The following is a 12938-nucleotide window of genomic DNA, read 5'->3' as shown; positions in this document are numbered from 1 at the left end:
GGAGGTTTGAGCTGGTTGTTCCAAGCTCAGACTGCATGGCTTGCTCACCACTGAAACCAAGTCAAGTTTTCCTGCCTGTGCAACTTATTCTGATTCTGTATAGAAAAGCACATGAATCTGACCTTTGGGGAGTTTGTAAGTTTATCATTTTTAACTTACCAAACATATGGTCTTTTGCTGGGGAAGAGCAAAACTTTGGAAGGATATTGGAAGGGCATATTTTAAAGGTCTAACAACCTACACTTCCATGCTTTACTTTGCTGCATATTTTGTGATTTTTAATCTCTGTTGGTTCTCACCAAAGAGTACTTGCCCCAAACTTTGCTCTTGACATCCAGGAATTTTCCTTTTATACCTATTTTTTACTTGCAGCTCTGTACAGACGATTATAAGGAAACACTCTGCTTTGTCCCTTGCAAATAAGATGAAATTACACGTGCAATACACCAGTAATTCTTAAACAGTAATCCAAGGACCACGAATGGTGTGCTCAAGATGGACTGCTCTCTGAAATCACAAGGGAAATTAAATAAAAATGCTAATATGCCAGAGGTTTCTTTGCTGTTTCTACAATAGCTGCTTGTACAGTATTTATGAAATGGAATGTTTCAGAAACGCATACCCGGTAGGTTAGTTCTGACACACTTTTGCTACAAATTAAAAAATTGTCCTTTGCACTGCCATGCCAACAGCAAGCTGCAATCTATGGATTAACAAAGGGTAACCAGTGACTTGAAGCCTTGCTTGCAAGGTTCAAGAAGCATTTGGATGGTTGCTTTGGAAACAGAATGCAGACTAGGAATGCGCTCTGCATGAGGCCACTTTGGACACTGTCTGGAAAGTGCAGCTGGCCCAAACCAGAACTGTGAGATTGTTAACTGGGCCTGGGCTATGTGACCATATGACGCCAGTGCTTCACTAACTGCTCTAGTTTCTAGTTCATTTCTGGGCCCAAGATTAAAGTGCTGGTTTTCGCCTTAAAAGCCCTTAAGAAGTTGGGACTAGGATACCTGAAATACCATTTTTTTTAATCCACATCATGAGATCCTCTTTAGGTTCTGTTCCAGAAGCACTTCCTAAGTGAAGTAAAATGAGTGAGTACTAAGATGAGGGCCTTCTTGGTGGTGGTGCCCTGGTGCTGAAATTGTCACCTCCCCCCTCACACACATAAGTCTTATTGTTATGAATCATGCTTGGTGTTCTGTGTCTTTTAGTCAGCTGTCTTTACGCTTCTTTCTGATGGAAGTATTTTATGCTGCTAATTGTATTTTTATAATATAGTGCTGTTTTTTAATATTGTGTGCTGCCCAGAGAGCCAGTATTATATAAATATAGAAAATGGTGGTGATAACAACAACAGACAAATCTCCCATTTGATGCAGCAGGGCAATTGTTATTCTTACGAGAAACCTCAATGGCATTTGTGGCTTTTCAGTGTATCCTACGTATTTTGAAAATGTTTCGGTGATATCGAGGATGTGCAAACCTAGCTATACTTCTCCATACTCTTCATCTCACACTCAGTTGTTTTGGTTTGAATACACAATATAGCCCCATCAGAGAAGCACAGTAGACTTTTATTTCAGAAGTATTTTAAGCAGACACCCACATGGCAGCAGAAATGCAAGAAGATATGCAAACAAAATTTACTACAAACAGTGCTATACAATATAGTAAACTGCAGTTTAGGAACTACTACAACATCCTCAAGTACGTAACAAGCAGTATAGTGGGCTGGGAAGTAAAAAGGGTGCACACAGACATCCAGATTTGCTTTTTTGGGAACAGGCTGTTGTAAAACAAATGCAGAGAGCTACAGATGGATTAACATTTAAAGATGGGTTCCTAAATTAGACATCTAACCTTTGCAGTCAACCAGAGTTCCTAAAAAAACCCAACCCTATAATGAAGGGGAAAGCAGGACTAACGTAAGAAAAACATTTAAAATGGGAGAACCTAGAAATCTAGATAGTGCTTTTTTGGAGACATAGTCTTGCCAATGTTGTTTAAAGATATACCCAGGAAGAAGCTAATGAAGCTTCTTTTGCTTTTTTTGCCCGAGATAATAAATAGGTTTTTTTTTACATGAAAATGTCTTTTAAAATACACAGGCAAAACACAGGCCCCCCCATCCAAACAATGACTATCATCAGTGCACGTAAGGGGGGGGAATGTTATTTTTTCATCTACAATACTGTCTTATTTATTTTACAGTACAGTACATTGTTTATTCCCTTCATTTTATACATCAATGGTCTCGTTAGACAGTAAAATTTGTGTTAAATTGCTGTTTTAGGGGGTGTTTTTCATCATCTGGAACGGATCAATCCACTTTTCCATTACTTTCAATGGGAAAGTGCGCTTCAGGTTAAGAACGGACTTCTGGAACCAATTAAGTACTTAACCTGAGGTACCACAGTAATAATGTTTCAAACTGGTGGAACTAGTGAACACCTGACTTCCAGTTTCTAGCATTTATCCTTTACTGTGATCCAACGCTGGTGCTTATTCTCTTAGTAAGAGACAAGATGTAAGGGCACAATCCTCTCATTAGCAGTGTTCTAAATATGCTGCCGGGGGACACGCGGGTGGTGCTGTGGGTAAAAGCCTCAGCGCCTAGGGCTTGCCGATCGAAAGGTCGGCGGTTCGAATCCCCGCGGCGGGGTGCACTCCCGTTGCTCGGTCCCAGCACCTGCCAACCTAGCAGTTCGAAAGCACCCCCAGGTGCAAGTAGATAAATAGGGACCGCTTACTAGCGGGAAGGTAAACGGCATTTCCGTGTGCGGCTCTGGCTCGCCAGATGCAGCTTTGTCACGCTGGCCACGTGACCCGGAAGTGTCTCCGGACAGCGCTGGCCCCTGGCCTCTTAAGTGAGATGGGCGCACAATCCCAGAGTCTGTCAAGACTGGCCCGTACGGGCAGGGGTGTTGTTGTTGTTGTTTAGTCGTTTAGTCGTGTCCGACTCTTCGTGACCCCATGGACCAGAGCACGCCAGGCACCTCTGTCCTCCACTACTTCCCGCAGTTTGGTCAGACTCATGCTGGTAACCTCGAAAACACTATCCAACCATCTCGTCCTCTGTCGCCCCCTTCTCCTTGTGCCCTCCATCTTTCCCAGCATCAGTGTCTTCTCCAGGGAGTCTTCTCTTCTCATGAGGTGGCCAAAGTACTGGAGCCTCAGCTTCACGATCTGTCCTTCCAGTGAGCACTCAGGACTGATTTCCTTAAGAATGGATGCGTTTGATCTTCTTGCCGTCCATGGGACTCTCAAGAGTCTTCTCCAGCACCATAATTCAAAAGCATCAATTCTTCGGCGATCAGCCTTCTTTATGGTCCAGCTCTCACTTCCATACATCACTACTGGGAAGACCATGGCTTTAACTATACGGACCTTTGTTGGCAAGGTGACATCTCTACTTCTCAAGATGCTGTCTAGGCCTGTCATTGCCCTTCTCCAAAGAAGCAGGCGTCTTTTAATTTCGTGGCTGCTGTCACCATCTGCAGTGATCATGGAGCCCAAGAAAGTAAAATCTCTCACTGCCTCCATTTCTTCCCCTTCTATTTGCCAGGAGGTGATGGGACCAGTGGCCATGATCTTCGTTTTTTTGATATTGAGCTTCAGACCATATTTTGCGCTCTCCTCTTTCACCCTCATTAAAAGGTTCTTTAATTCCTCCTCACTTTCTGCCATCAAGGTTGTGTCATCTGCATATCTGAGGTTGTTGATATTTCTTCCGGCAATCTTAATTCCAGCTTGGGATTCATCCAGCCCAGCCTTTCGCATGATGTATTCTGCATATAAATTAAATAAGCAGGGAGACAAAATACAGCCTTGTCGTACTCCTTTCCCAATTTTGAACCAATCAGTTGTTCCATATCCAGTTCTAACTGTAGCTTCTTGTCCCACATAGAGATTTCTCAGGAGACAGATGAGGTGATCAGGCACTCCCATTTCTTTAAGAACTTGCCATAGTTTGCTGTGGTCGACACAGTCAAAGGCTTTTGCATAGTCAATGAAGCAGAAGTAGATGTCTTTCTGGAACTCTCTAGCTTTCTCCATAATCCAGCGCATGTTTGCAATTTGGTCTCTGGTTCCTCTGCCTCTTCTAAATCCAGCTTGCACTTCTGGGAGTTCTCGATCCACATACTGCTTGAGCCTTCCTTGTAGAATTTTAAGCATAACCTTGCTAGCGTGTGAAATGAGTGCAATTGTGCGGTAGTTGGAGCATTCTTTGGCACTGCCCTTCTTTGGGATTGGGATGTAGACTGATCTTCTCCAATCTTCTGGCCACTGCTGAGTTTTCCAAATTTGCTGGCATATTGAGTGTAGCACCTTAACAGCATCATCTTTTAAAATTTTAAATAGTTCAGCTGGAATACCATCACTTCCACTGGCCTTGTTATTTGCAGTGCTTTCTAAGGCCCATTTGACTTCACTTTCCAGGATGTCTGGCTCAAGGTCAGCAACCACACTACCTGGGGTGTACGAGGCATCCATTTCTTTCTGGTATAGTTCCTCTGTGTATTCTTGCCACCTCTTCTTGATGTCTTCTGCTTCTGTTAGGTCCTTTCCACTTTTGTCTTTTATTATGGTAATCTTTGTACGAAATGTTCCTTTCATATCTCCAATTTTCTTGAACAGATCTCTGATTCTTCCCATTCTGTTGTTTTCCTCTATTTGTTTGCATTGCTCGTTTAAGAAGGCCTTCTTGTCTCTCCTTGCTGTTCTTTGGAAATCTGCATTCAATTTCCTGTATCTTTCACTATCTCCCTCGCATTTTGCTTGCCTTCTCTCCTCCGCTATTTGTAAGGCCTCGTTGGACAGCCACTTTGCTTTCTTGCATTTCCTTTTCATTGGGATGGTTTTCGTTGCTGCCTCCTGTACAATGTTACGAGCCTCCATCCATAGTTCTTCAGGCACTCTGTCCACCAAATCTAAATCCTTAAACCTGTTCGTCACTTCCACTGTGTATTCATAAGGGATTTGACTTAGATTGTATCTTACCGGCCCAGTGGTTTTTCCTACTTTCTTCAGTTTAAGCTTGAATTTTGCTATAAGAAGCTGATGATCTGAGCCACAGTCAGCTCCAGGTCTTGTTTTTGCTGACTGTATAGAGCTTCTCCATCTTTGGCTGCAGAGAATATAATCAATCTGATTTCGATGCTGCCCATCTGGTGATGTCCATGTGTAGAGTCGTCTCTTGTGTTGTTGGAAAAGCGTGTTTGTGATGACCAGCTTGTTCTCTTGACAGAACTCTATTAGCCTTTGCCCTGCTTCGTTTTGATCTCCAAGGCCAAACTTGCCAGTTGTTCCTTTTATCTCTTGATTCCCTACTTTAGCATTCCAGTCCCCTATAATGAGAAGAACATCCTTCTTTGGTGTCACTTCTATAAGGTGTTGTAAGTCTTCATAGAATTGGTCAATTTCAGTTTCTTCAGCACCAGTAGTTGGGGCATAAACTTGGATTACTGTGATGTTAAAAGGTCTGCCTTGGATTCGTATCGAGATCATTCTATCATTTTTGAGATTGCATCCCAGTACAGCTTTCGCCACTCTTTTGTTGACTATGAGGGCCACTCCATTTCTTTTACGGGTTTCTTGCCCACAGTAGTAGATGTGATGGTCATCCGAACTGAATTCGCCCATTCCCGTCCATTTTAGTTCACTGATGCCCAGGATGTCAATATTTATTCTTGCCATCTCATTTTTGACCACCTCCAACTTACCCAGGTTCATGGTTCTTACATTCCAGGTTCCTATGCAATATTTTTCTTTACAGCATTGGACTTTCCTTTCGCTTCCAGGCATATCTGCAACTGAGCGTCCTTTCGGCTTTGGCCCAGCCACTTCATCAGCTCTGGATCTACTTGTACTTGCCCTCCGCTCTTCCCCAGTAGCATGTTGGATGCCTTCCGACCTGAGGGGCTCATCTTCCAGCGTCATAACTTTTATATGCCTGTTGTCTTTGTCCATGGAGTTTTCTTGGCAAGGATACTGGAGTGGCTTGCCGGTTCCTCCTCCAGGTGGATCACGTTTGGTCAAAACTCTCCACTATGACCTGTTCGTCTTGTGTGCCCTGCTCGGCATAGTTCATAGCTTCTCTGAGTTTCTTCAAGCCCCTTCGCCACGGCAAGGCAGTGATCCATGAAGGGGATCAATATGCTGCCATTAAAAGATGCCTGCTTCTTGGGAGAAAAGCAATGACAAACCTAGACAGAATCTTAAAAAGCGGAGACATCACCTTGCCAACAAAGGTCCGTATAGTCAGAGCTATGGTTTTCCCAGTAGTGATGTATGGAAGTGAGAGATGGACCATAAAGAAGGCTGATTGCCGAAGAATTTATGCTTTTGAATTATGGTGCTGGAGAAGACTCTTGAGAGTCCCATGGACTGCAAGAAGATCAAACCTATCCATTCTGAAGGAAATCAGCCCTGAGTGCTCACTGGAAGGACAGATCCTGAAGTTGAGGCTCCAATACTTTGGCCACCTCATGAGAAGAGAAGATTTCCTGGAAAAGACCCTGATGTTGGGAAAGATGGAGGGCACAAGGAGAAGGGGACGACAGAGGACGAGATGGTTGGACAGTGTTCTCAAAGCTACCAGCATGAGTTTGACCAAACTGCGGGAGGCAGTGGAAGACAGGAGTGTCTGGCGTGCTCTGGTCCATGGGGTCACGAAGAGTCGGACACGACTAAACGACTAAACAACAACATAATATAGCAAAACATCTAACCTGCATCTGCTTTCATTTGGATCGCCTGGTCAAGTCTTGTCCCTTTCCTGGAACAATAAATATATGAACACTGAGATTTAAGAAAGGCTGCTCCAAGAAGGTCCTCAAATTTGTGCTCTCTCTGAACACTTTATTTCGCCATACAACTTTACCAGCTGCTATGGTCAGTTCCTAGAGGAAAACAAATTCTATTTCCAACATCATGATACTCTCTGTCTGGATTTTCTGCCAAAACCAGGAAAAGCTATAATTTGAAACCCCTAAAGCAAGCAATTATATATATGCCCACACTTATCATGCACATTGTCAGGAAAATTACAGAGAAACCATGGTAAATATAACTGCAGCCAGTTTCACAAAGTGTCTGTTGCCTTTGTAAATAGGTATCATCAAAATACACCAGAGTCTGTTTAGTTAGGCATATATATATTCCTGTTCTGCAAAAATATAGAATAAATACTGTTAACTAGAACAAGGGTAGCCAACCTTTCTTCAGCCAGCCCTACAAGAGCCTCACGGCATGGCAGACCCACAAACCCAGACATACTGAGGACCTGCCCAAATAGGGATACGGCACATATTATTTCTGTCTATGATATATATTCAGGCATGAAAAAGCAGTGTTGAAGGCCTCCCCCTCTGGCCCCAGCTTATTTGTAGCTGCAGCTCAGGAGAAGGACACACACACACACTTAGGGAATGGAGAGATTTGCATTCCCATTGTTGTTCTGGACTGTGCAGAGAGACTGAAATCTCCATGCTGGGGTAAGGAACCTGTGGCCCTCCAGATACTGGACTCCATTTCCTTGACCACTGGGCATGAGGATCGTGGCTGAGGGGAACTGGAGTCCAACAACTTCTGGAGAACCACAGGTTCCCCATCATAGCTCTGTGATCACACTAGCACAATGATGGGCCTTGACAGTGCCAACTTCTGCTCAGTAAAATATATATGCTAAGTTGTTGGGAGGCTGCTCTAAATAATTTAGCTAGACACAGGCTGCCATTTAGCAGACCCACCTCAGAGCTTCCTGTCATCTCCAATACTAAATGTCTGTAGAGTGAACACACAGATACAGATCTGAGACATGTGCCTGCAAAGACACTACATACAAGTACAGCCTGGTGATATTATAATTAATAATAAATTTATAATCAATACCCAGCTATCTAAGGCAATTGTAAGGCAAAATAATCCTATTTCACATAAGGAGAAAAGATATATAAACCAATACAGAAGCTTATTCCTATGCAACTCTACATCTTTGAATAACCAATACGGTCCAAACTCTGTTTATGTAACCCTCTGGTTATGTAAACTTTGGGATACGTGTGCAACAAACCCGGAAGTATTTTACTGGGTTCCGCCGTGCGCGCATGCGCAGAAGCAGTCCTCAGGTTGCGGAAACCTCGAGATCCAACCAGACCTCTGGAACGGATCCCATCCACAACCAGAGGTACCACTGTACAACTTATCTGCAGCGCTAATTACAGAATAACTGAATGAAGTGCACTAAGGGGTATATTTGCAGTAAGATATCCACATACTGTGTCCAATAGGTATAAATTAATTAAACACAACTACTTTGTGGTGCTGTGGGTTAAACCACAGAGCCTAGGACTTGCCGATCAGAAGGTCGGCGGTTCGAATCCCTGCGACGGGGTGAGCTCCCGTTGATCGGCCAACCTAGCAGTTCAAAAGCATGTCAAAGTGCAAGTAGATGAATAGGTACCGCTCCGGCGGGAAGGTAAACGGCGTTTCTGTGCGCTGCTCTGGTTTGCCAGAAGCGGCTTAATCATGCTGGCCACATGACCCGGAAGCTGTACGCCAGCTCCCTTGGCCAATAAAGCGAGATGAGCGCCGCAACCCCAGAGTCGTCCGCGACTGGACCTAATGGTCAGGGGTCCCTTTATCTTTACCTTTACTTTGTCCTACACTGCAAAAAGACGTAAGGGCAGAAAACAAGTGTATATTTTCTGTGGGGTCTGTGAGTACTATGCAGAGTAAGCACTGAAAATATACATTGATTTCTGCCCTTGTCTCCTTTAATCAACTTCTGAACTGAAAGCTCTTGGGCGGAGTGGGTTTTTTTTACAAGGTAAGGCACACAGCATAGTGCCTTACACTCACCTCTCCTTCAACTTTTGAAGATCAGGATTCACACAAGAGCCTAAGTAATAAGAAAAACAGAGGGAAATGCAGCCAGATTCACAAACAACCAATCCTTAGTTTAATTGCATGTTGTTATGAGCACAAGCTCTAGAAGCCCCAGGGTATGTCTCTGGGCTGACGGCTTCAAAAAGCCTGGGACCTGCTCCAGAGCTGAATTTTTGAAATGCTGTACTCCCATTGAAATTGGTATTTAAAAGTTAATATCCTGGGCCTTTCTTGCTTAACACAGAGAAGATTAGAATAGAAAATAGACAGCATATGCTACAATACCTCAAAGAGACATTTATTGGGAAATATTTTCCAGCCTGGATCACAAGAAAACTTTGGGAAATGACCATTGGTTTCATATACATAATAGATAGTACTTTTGCTTGTGTGAACATTTTTAATAATATGCTAGTCACTTTTACTTGCAGGAGGTATTTAATGCAAACATTAAGAAATGGTTTCTACTACATATCGGCAAGTGGTACAATGCACTCTACCACTCTGCTTCAGAGTGCAATCTTATGTGTAGCTACTTGGAAATAAATCCTATTGGGTTCAGTGAGGCTTATCCCAAGTGTGAATAGGATTTCAGGCTGTGTCCCTTTAACCTAGTCAGCACAGGCTAATGTAGTCAGTTTCCTGGGTGGGGGGATAGAATCAGAATCTTTATACTTGGACATATTTGCCTAGTTCCAATGATTTCAGAATGATTCATTCCTCAACTGCTGGGCCTTGTTCTACCTGCCTAACTAAACTGTAGCTGATTATTTGGGAGACAGAAAAGGATTCCCAGAAAACTGTGGATTTCATAGAATTATAGATTTGTAGAATTGGAAGGTACCACAAGGGTCATCCAACCCCCTGCAATGTAGGAATCTTTTTGCCCAACATTGTTTTATTTAATTACTGATTCTAGGTTCTCCTGCCTTATATTGGATCTGCCTCACTTTGATCTCTGAATGTCTCCAAAGTAGTATCTGTAGCAGTGCTTATTACAGAATTTCATTTAAACATTAGTTTGTTCTTCATTATCCTGATATATTTATATTTGTATATTTTGATACACAGGTGCTTCCCTGTCTTCAGAGTTCTGGGCTCCAACTTTCAATATTTCTTCTAAAATAAAAGTTGAATTTGCACATTAGCACCTCTGAACACCAACAACTATGATGCTGCATGGTGATGAAAGAGATGAGAGAGAAAGGTCCTGGCTCTTTCGGCCTGATTTCCTTTCCTGGCTTACGAACCCTGTAGCCTGCCTAACCCTCAAATTAGTGTCTGATCATCCTTGTCATACAAATGTGATGCTGAAAAGGACCAGGGTCTCTGAGTTTGATTTCCTAAATAAAGTGGTGAACATGCACACATCCACAAACCCACTAAAAACAAACAAATCTACAAAATGCAGGCCACAGTGTTACGCACAAAGAATAGGTGCAATGCCAAATAGTGTCTGCAGGGAAAATAGATCACTTAAAGCAAAGCTTGCCAGCCTGACCTTCCATTCTTGCATCTTTGTCTGTCTCCTCCTTTGAAGCCAGAACTGGGACAGGGAGCCTACTAAAGGAATTTTATCTGCCGATTAAAACCTTGAGCTGATGCAATACCAAAGTTTTTCCAGATTACTGTTATTGTCTGAGGCCTTAGCATGTGTTTTGTATGACTATGATTCTTCAGGTAGGTGTTACTAGAAGGTTTAACAGAAACACCAGTAGCAAACAAACGGGATTTACACTGAAGGAATTATTTGAACATCAAGTTCTCCGCACATTATAGACATAAGGACATGTACAGAGAAGCTTACCTTCCTAGCAAATGAAATTTCTGCCATTCGCTAACGTTATGGTTCTAGGGGTTGCTCGTGTGTAAGCCTGTCCCAACACCTGGCTGGGTTGCCTGAGTGAACCTTTCCTGCCCGGACAGCCACTCACCCGTGGCTGTCTCAATCGCTGGCAGAATACGTCAGTGAGCGTTTCTTAAACTTCTTCCAGCAAAGAAGCTCTTTGACGCCCAGTCTCCTCCTACTCTCCCTGTGCGGAAGCCTTCTGCGCAAGGAGGGCGTAGGCAGCGGAGGACCCTTCCTCTCCCCGCTGGTCCCCGGCAAGGAGTCATGGGACCGCCTCACCGATTTCCCCATCTGCCCCCCTTCTCCACTGGAGCTACGCTGATTCCCTTCCCCAGAAGATGGGCTGCCTCTCCCACTCCCGGGACGCTCTCTGGGATCCCCTTGGAGCTTGCTCTCTCCCTCCAACACTGATGGCAGTTCCCTGACAGCTAATTTCCAAACAAGGGGGCAAAAGCTCTACAGAAAAGCAAACATGCTGCCAGAAGGGATTAGGCAAAGAACAAAAACACTATCATCAAACTGTAGAATCTCTCCTTTCTCTCCCCTCCCACCACCTCTGTGGCAGATGATTTGGGGGGGGGGGGGTCAGCGAAAGTCAACAGAACACACACACACACACACACACACACACACACACACACACACGTAAATGAACTGACCTTTGCGCCTCCTGACCTTGGCTCCAACTCCCTTTTGCTTCTTATCTTGAAAGGATTGCCCTTGTGGGTCCTGATCCTGCCTCCCACTGACCACACCTTCCCACACCCCTCCAGTTTGTGGTCCTAGTCTATTCATCCAGAATCTCCTAAGGGTTTTTGTGGATCTTACTCTCTCACTCCTACTCCTGCACATTAAATATAAATATCACGCTGGCCCTGGCAAAGCTCATTTCCCTGGCCCAGTCCTGAGGAATGTGTCCACAGTCCTAGTTCAACTGGAACAGAGAAGGTATGCTTAGAACTCTTCCCCCCCCCCCCCAATAGCAGCAAGCGAGACTCAGCACTGAATGAAAAGGTAACAGGCCAGAGTCTGACTGAAGCAAATAAAGTTCCATCAGAATTCCTGGAATACTGGATAGTGGCCAGGGGCTTGATGTCCTTCCACTGCTGTCACGCTCCTCTGAACTGCTGGAAGGTGAACAGCTGCTAAATGCTACTCATCATGCACAAACAATATCCTTATTTTGAGAACACAGATGTGCCCATAATTCTTTAGTAGCATTCAGGAGATTCTGATCAAGGCAGGTTGCTGTTATTTGAATCCAGACAATCTGGGTCTTTGTCATTTGGAGCTGCTGTTTTAAATAATTTCCCTCTTAACTCTTCTCTCTTCAGTGCTGTTGGCTGATGTTTCAAGTGTTTGTATGGAGGGCAGCTTCTAGTGACCATTGCCTGATTTTTGGAATCCTGGCCAAACAGGTTAGGAACCATCCAGACATAACCTCAGAAACCGCTCAGGTGATTTGGCATCAGGCCCTGTCACTCAGCTGCAATGTGAATGAGACTGTAAGGGATACAACTGAATTTTATAAATAGATTTTCTGTGCTGGACAAGCTGCTTGTGTAATTAGTTAAACCTTCCAAGTCTCTACACAGCTGCAAACTATTTTGACCATCACAGATTGTATTACAGTGCAGCGTGTGCTCTGAACAACAACAAGGAGTGTGAACACAGGACCCACTAACATCTCCGTCAGGAACAAAAGTAGGGACGTTATAGGAAACAACCGTCAGCATTTTATCCATCATTACAAAACCTGTTATCCACCTTGCATAAACGCAACACTGTACACTAAAAATATGACTTAACAACACCATAAATAATGCAACACACATTTAAATGTCAAGGCAAGCTACCACCATGCTACACACAAGCTATTAGCTCCTCCTTGCAGAGACAAAATGAGGGTACACAGCTGAGAGTACATGCTTTTCAGGCAAGTCATAGAAAACAGAAAGTTGCCGTATATTAAATTTGACTATTGGTCCACCTAGCTCAGTACTGTCTGCACTGATTGACTGCAGCTCACCAGAATTTCAGAGACAGGGCTTTTCTAACCTACTAGGAGATACCAGGCCTGAATTTGGCTTCTTTTGCCGGCAAAGCATGCACTCAACTCACTGAGATATATATGTGGCTTTTGTAAGTCACTTTGAGACCTTTGTGGTATAAAGCAACTAATAAATAAAATAATGAT

The 12938-nt window shown here is 43.7% G+C and overlaps 1 protein-coding gene across 7 annotated transcripts in view; it reads right to left on the bottom strand.

The window, feature by feature from the left end:
- LOC114599473 (rho GTPase-activating protein 39-like) overlaps positions 1-12938 on the bottom strand; it is an 82614-nt gene that overhangs the window by 48966 nt on the left and 20710 nt on the right. Inside the window, exon 2 of one of the 7 annotated variants that reach the window (XM_028734800.2) lies at positions 6735-6781. The exons of 5 other annotated variants lie outside the window; for them this stretch is intronic. The gene's annotated coding sequence lies outside the window, so the exon portion shown is untranslated. Of the gene's footprint in view, positions 1-6734; positions 6782-11400; positions 11709-12938 lie in introns of those variants that run through there. One more of the 7 variants, XM_028734801.2, reaches the window with a different exon arrangement.

Source organism: Podarcis muralis, chromosome 5, assembly GCF_964188315.1.
Source record: "Podarcis muralis chromosome 5, rPodMur119.hap1.1, whole genome shotgun sequence".
Classification (NCBI taxonomy): Eukaryota; Metazoa; Chordata; class Lepidosauria; order Squamata; family Lacertidae; genus Podarcis; species Podarcis muralis.
The sequence above is the reverse complement of the archived record's forward strand: the minus strand, read 5'-3'. Positions and strand labels throughout refer to the sequence as shown.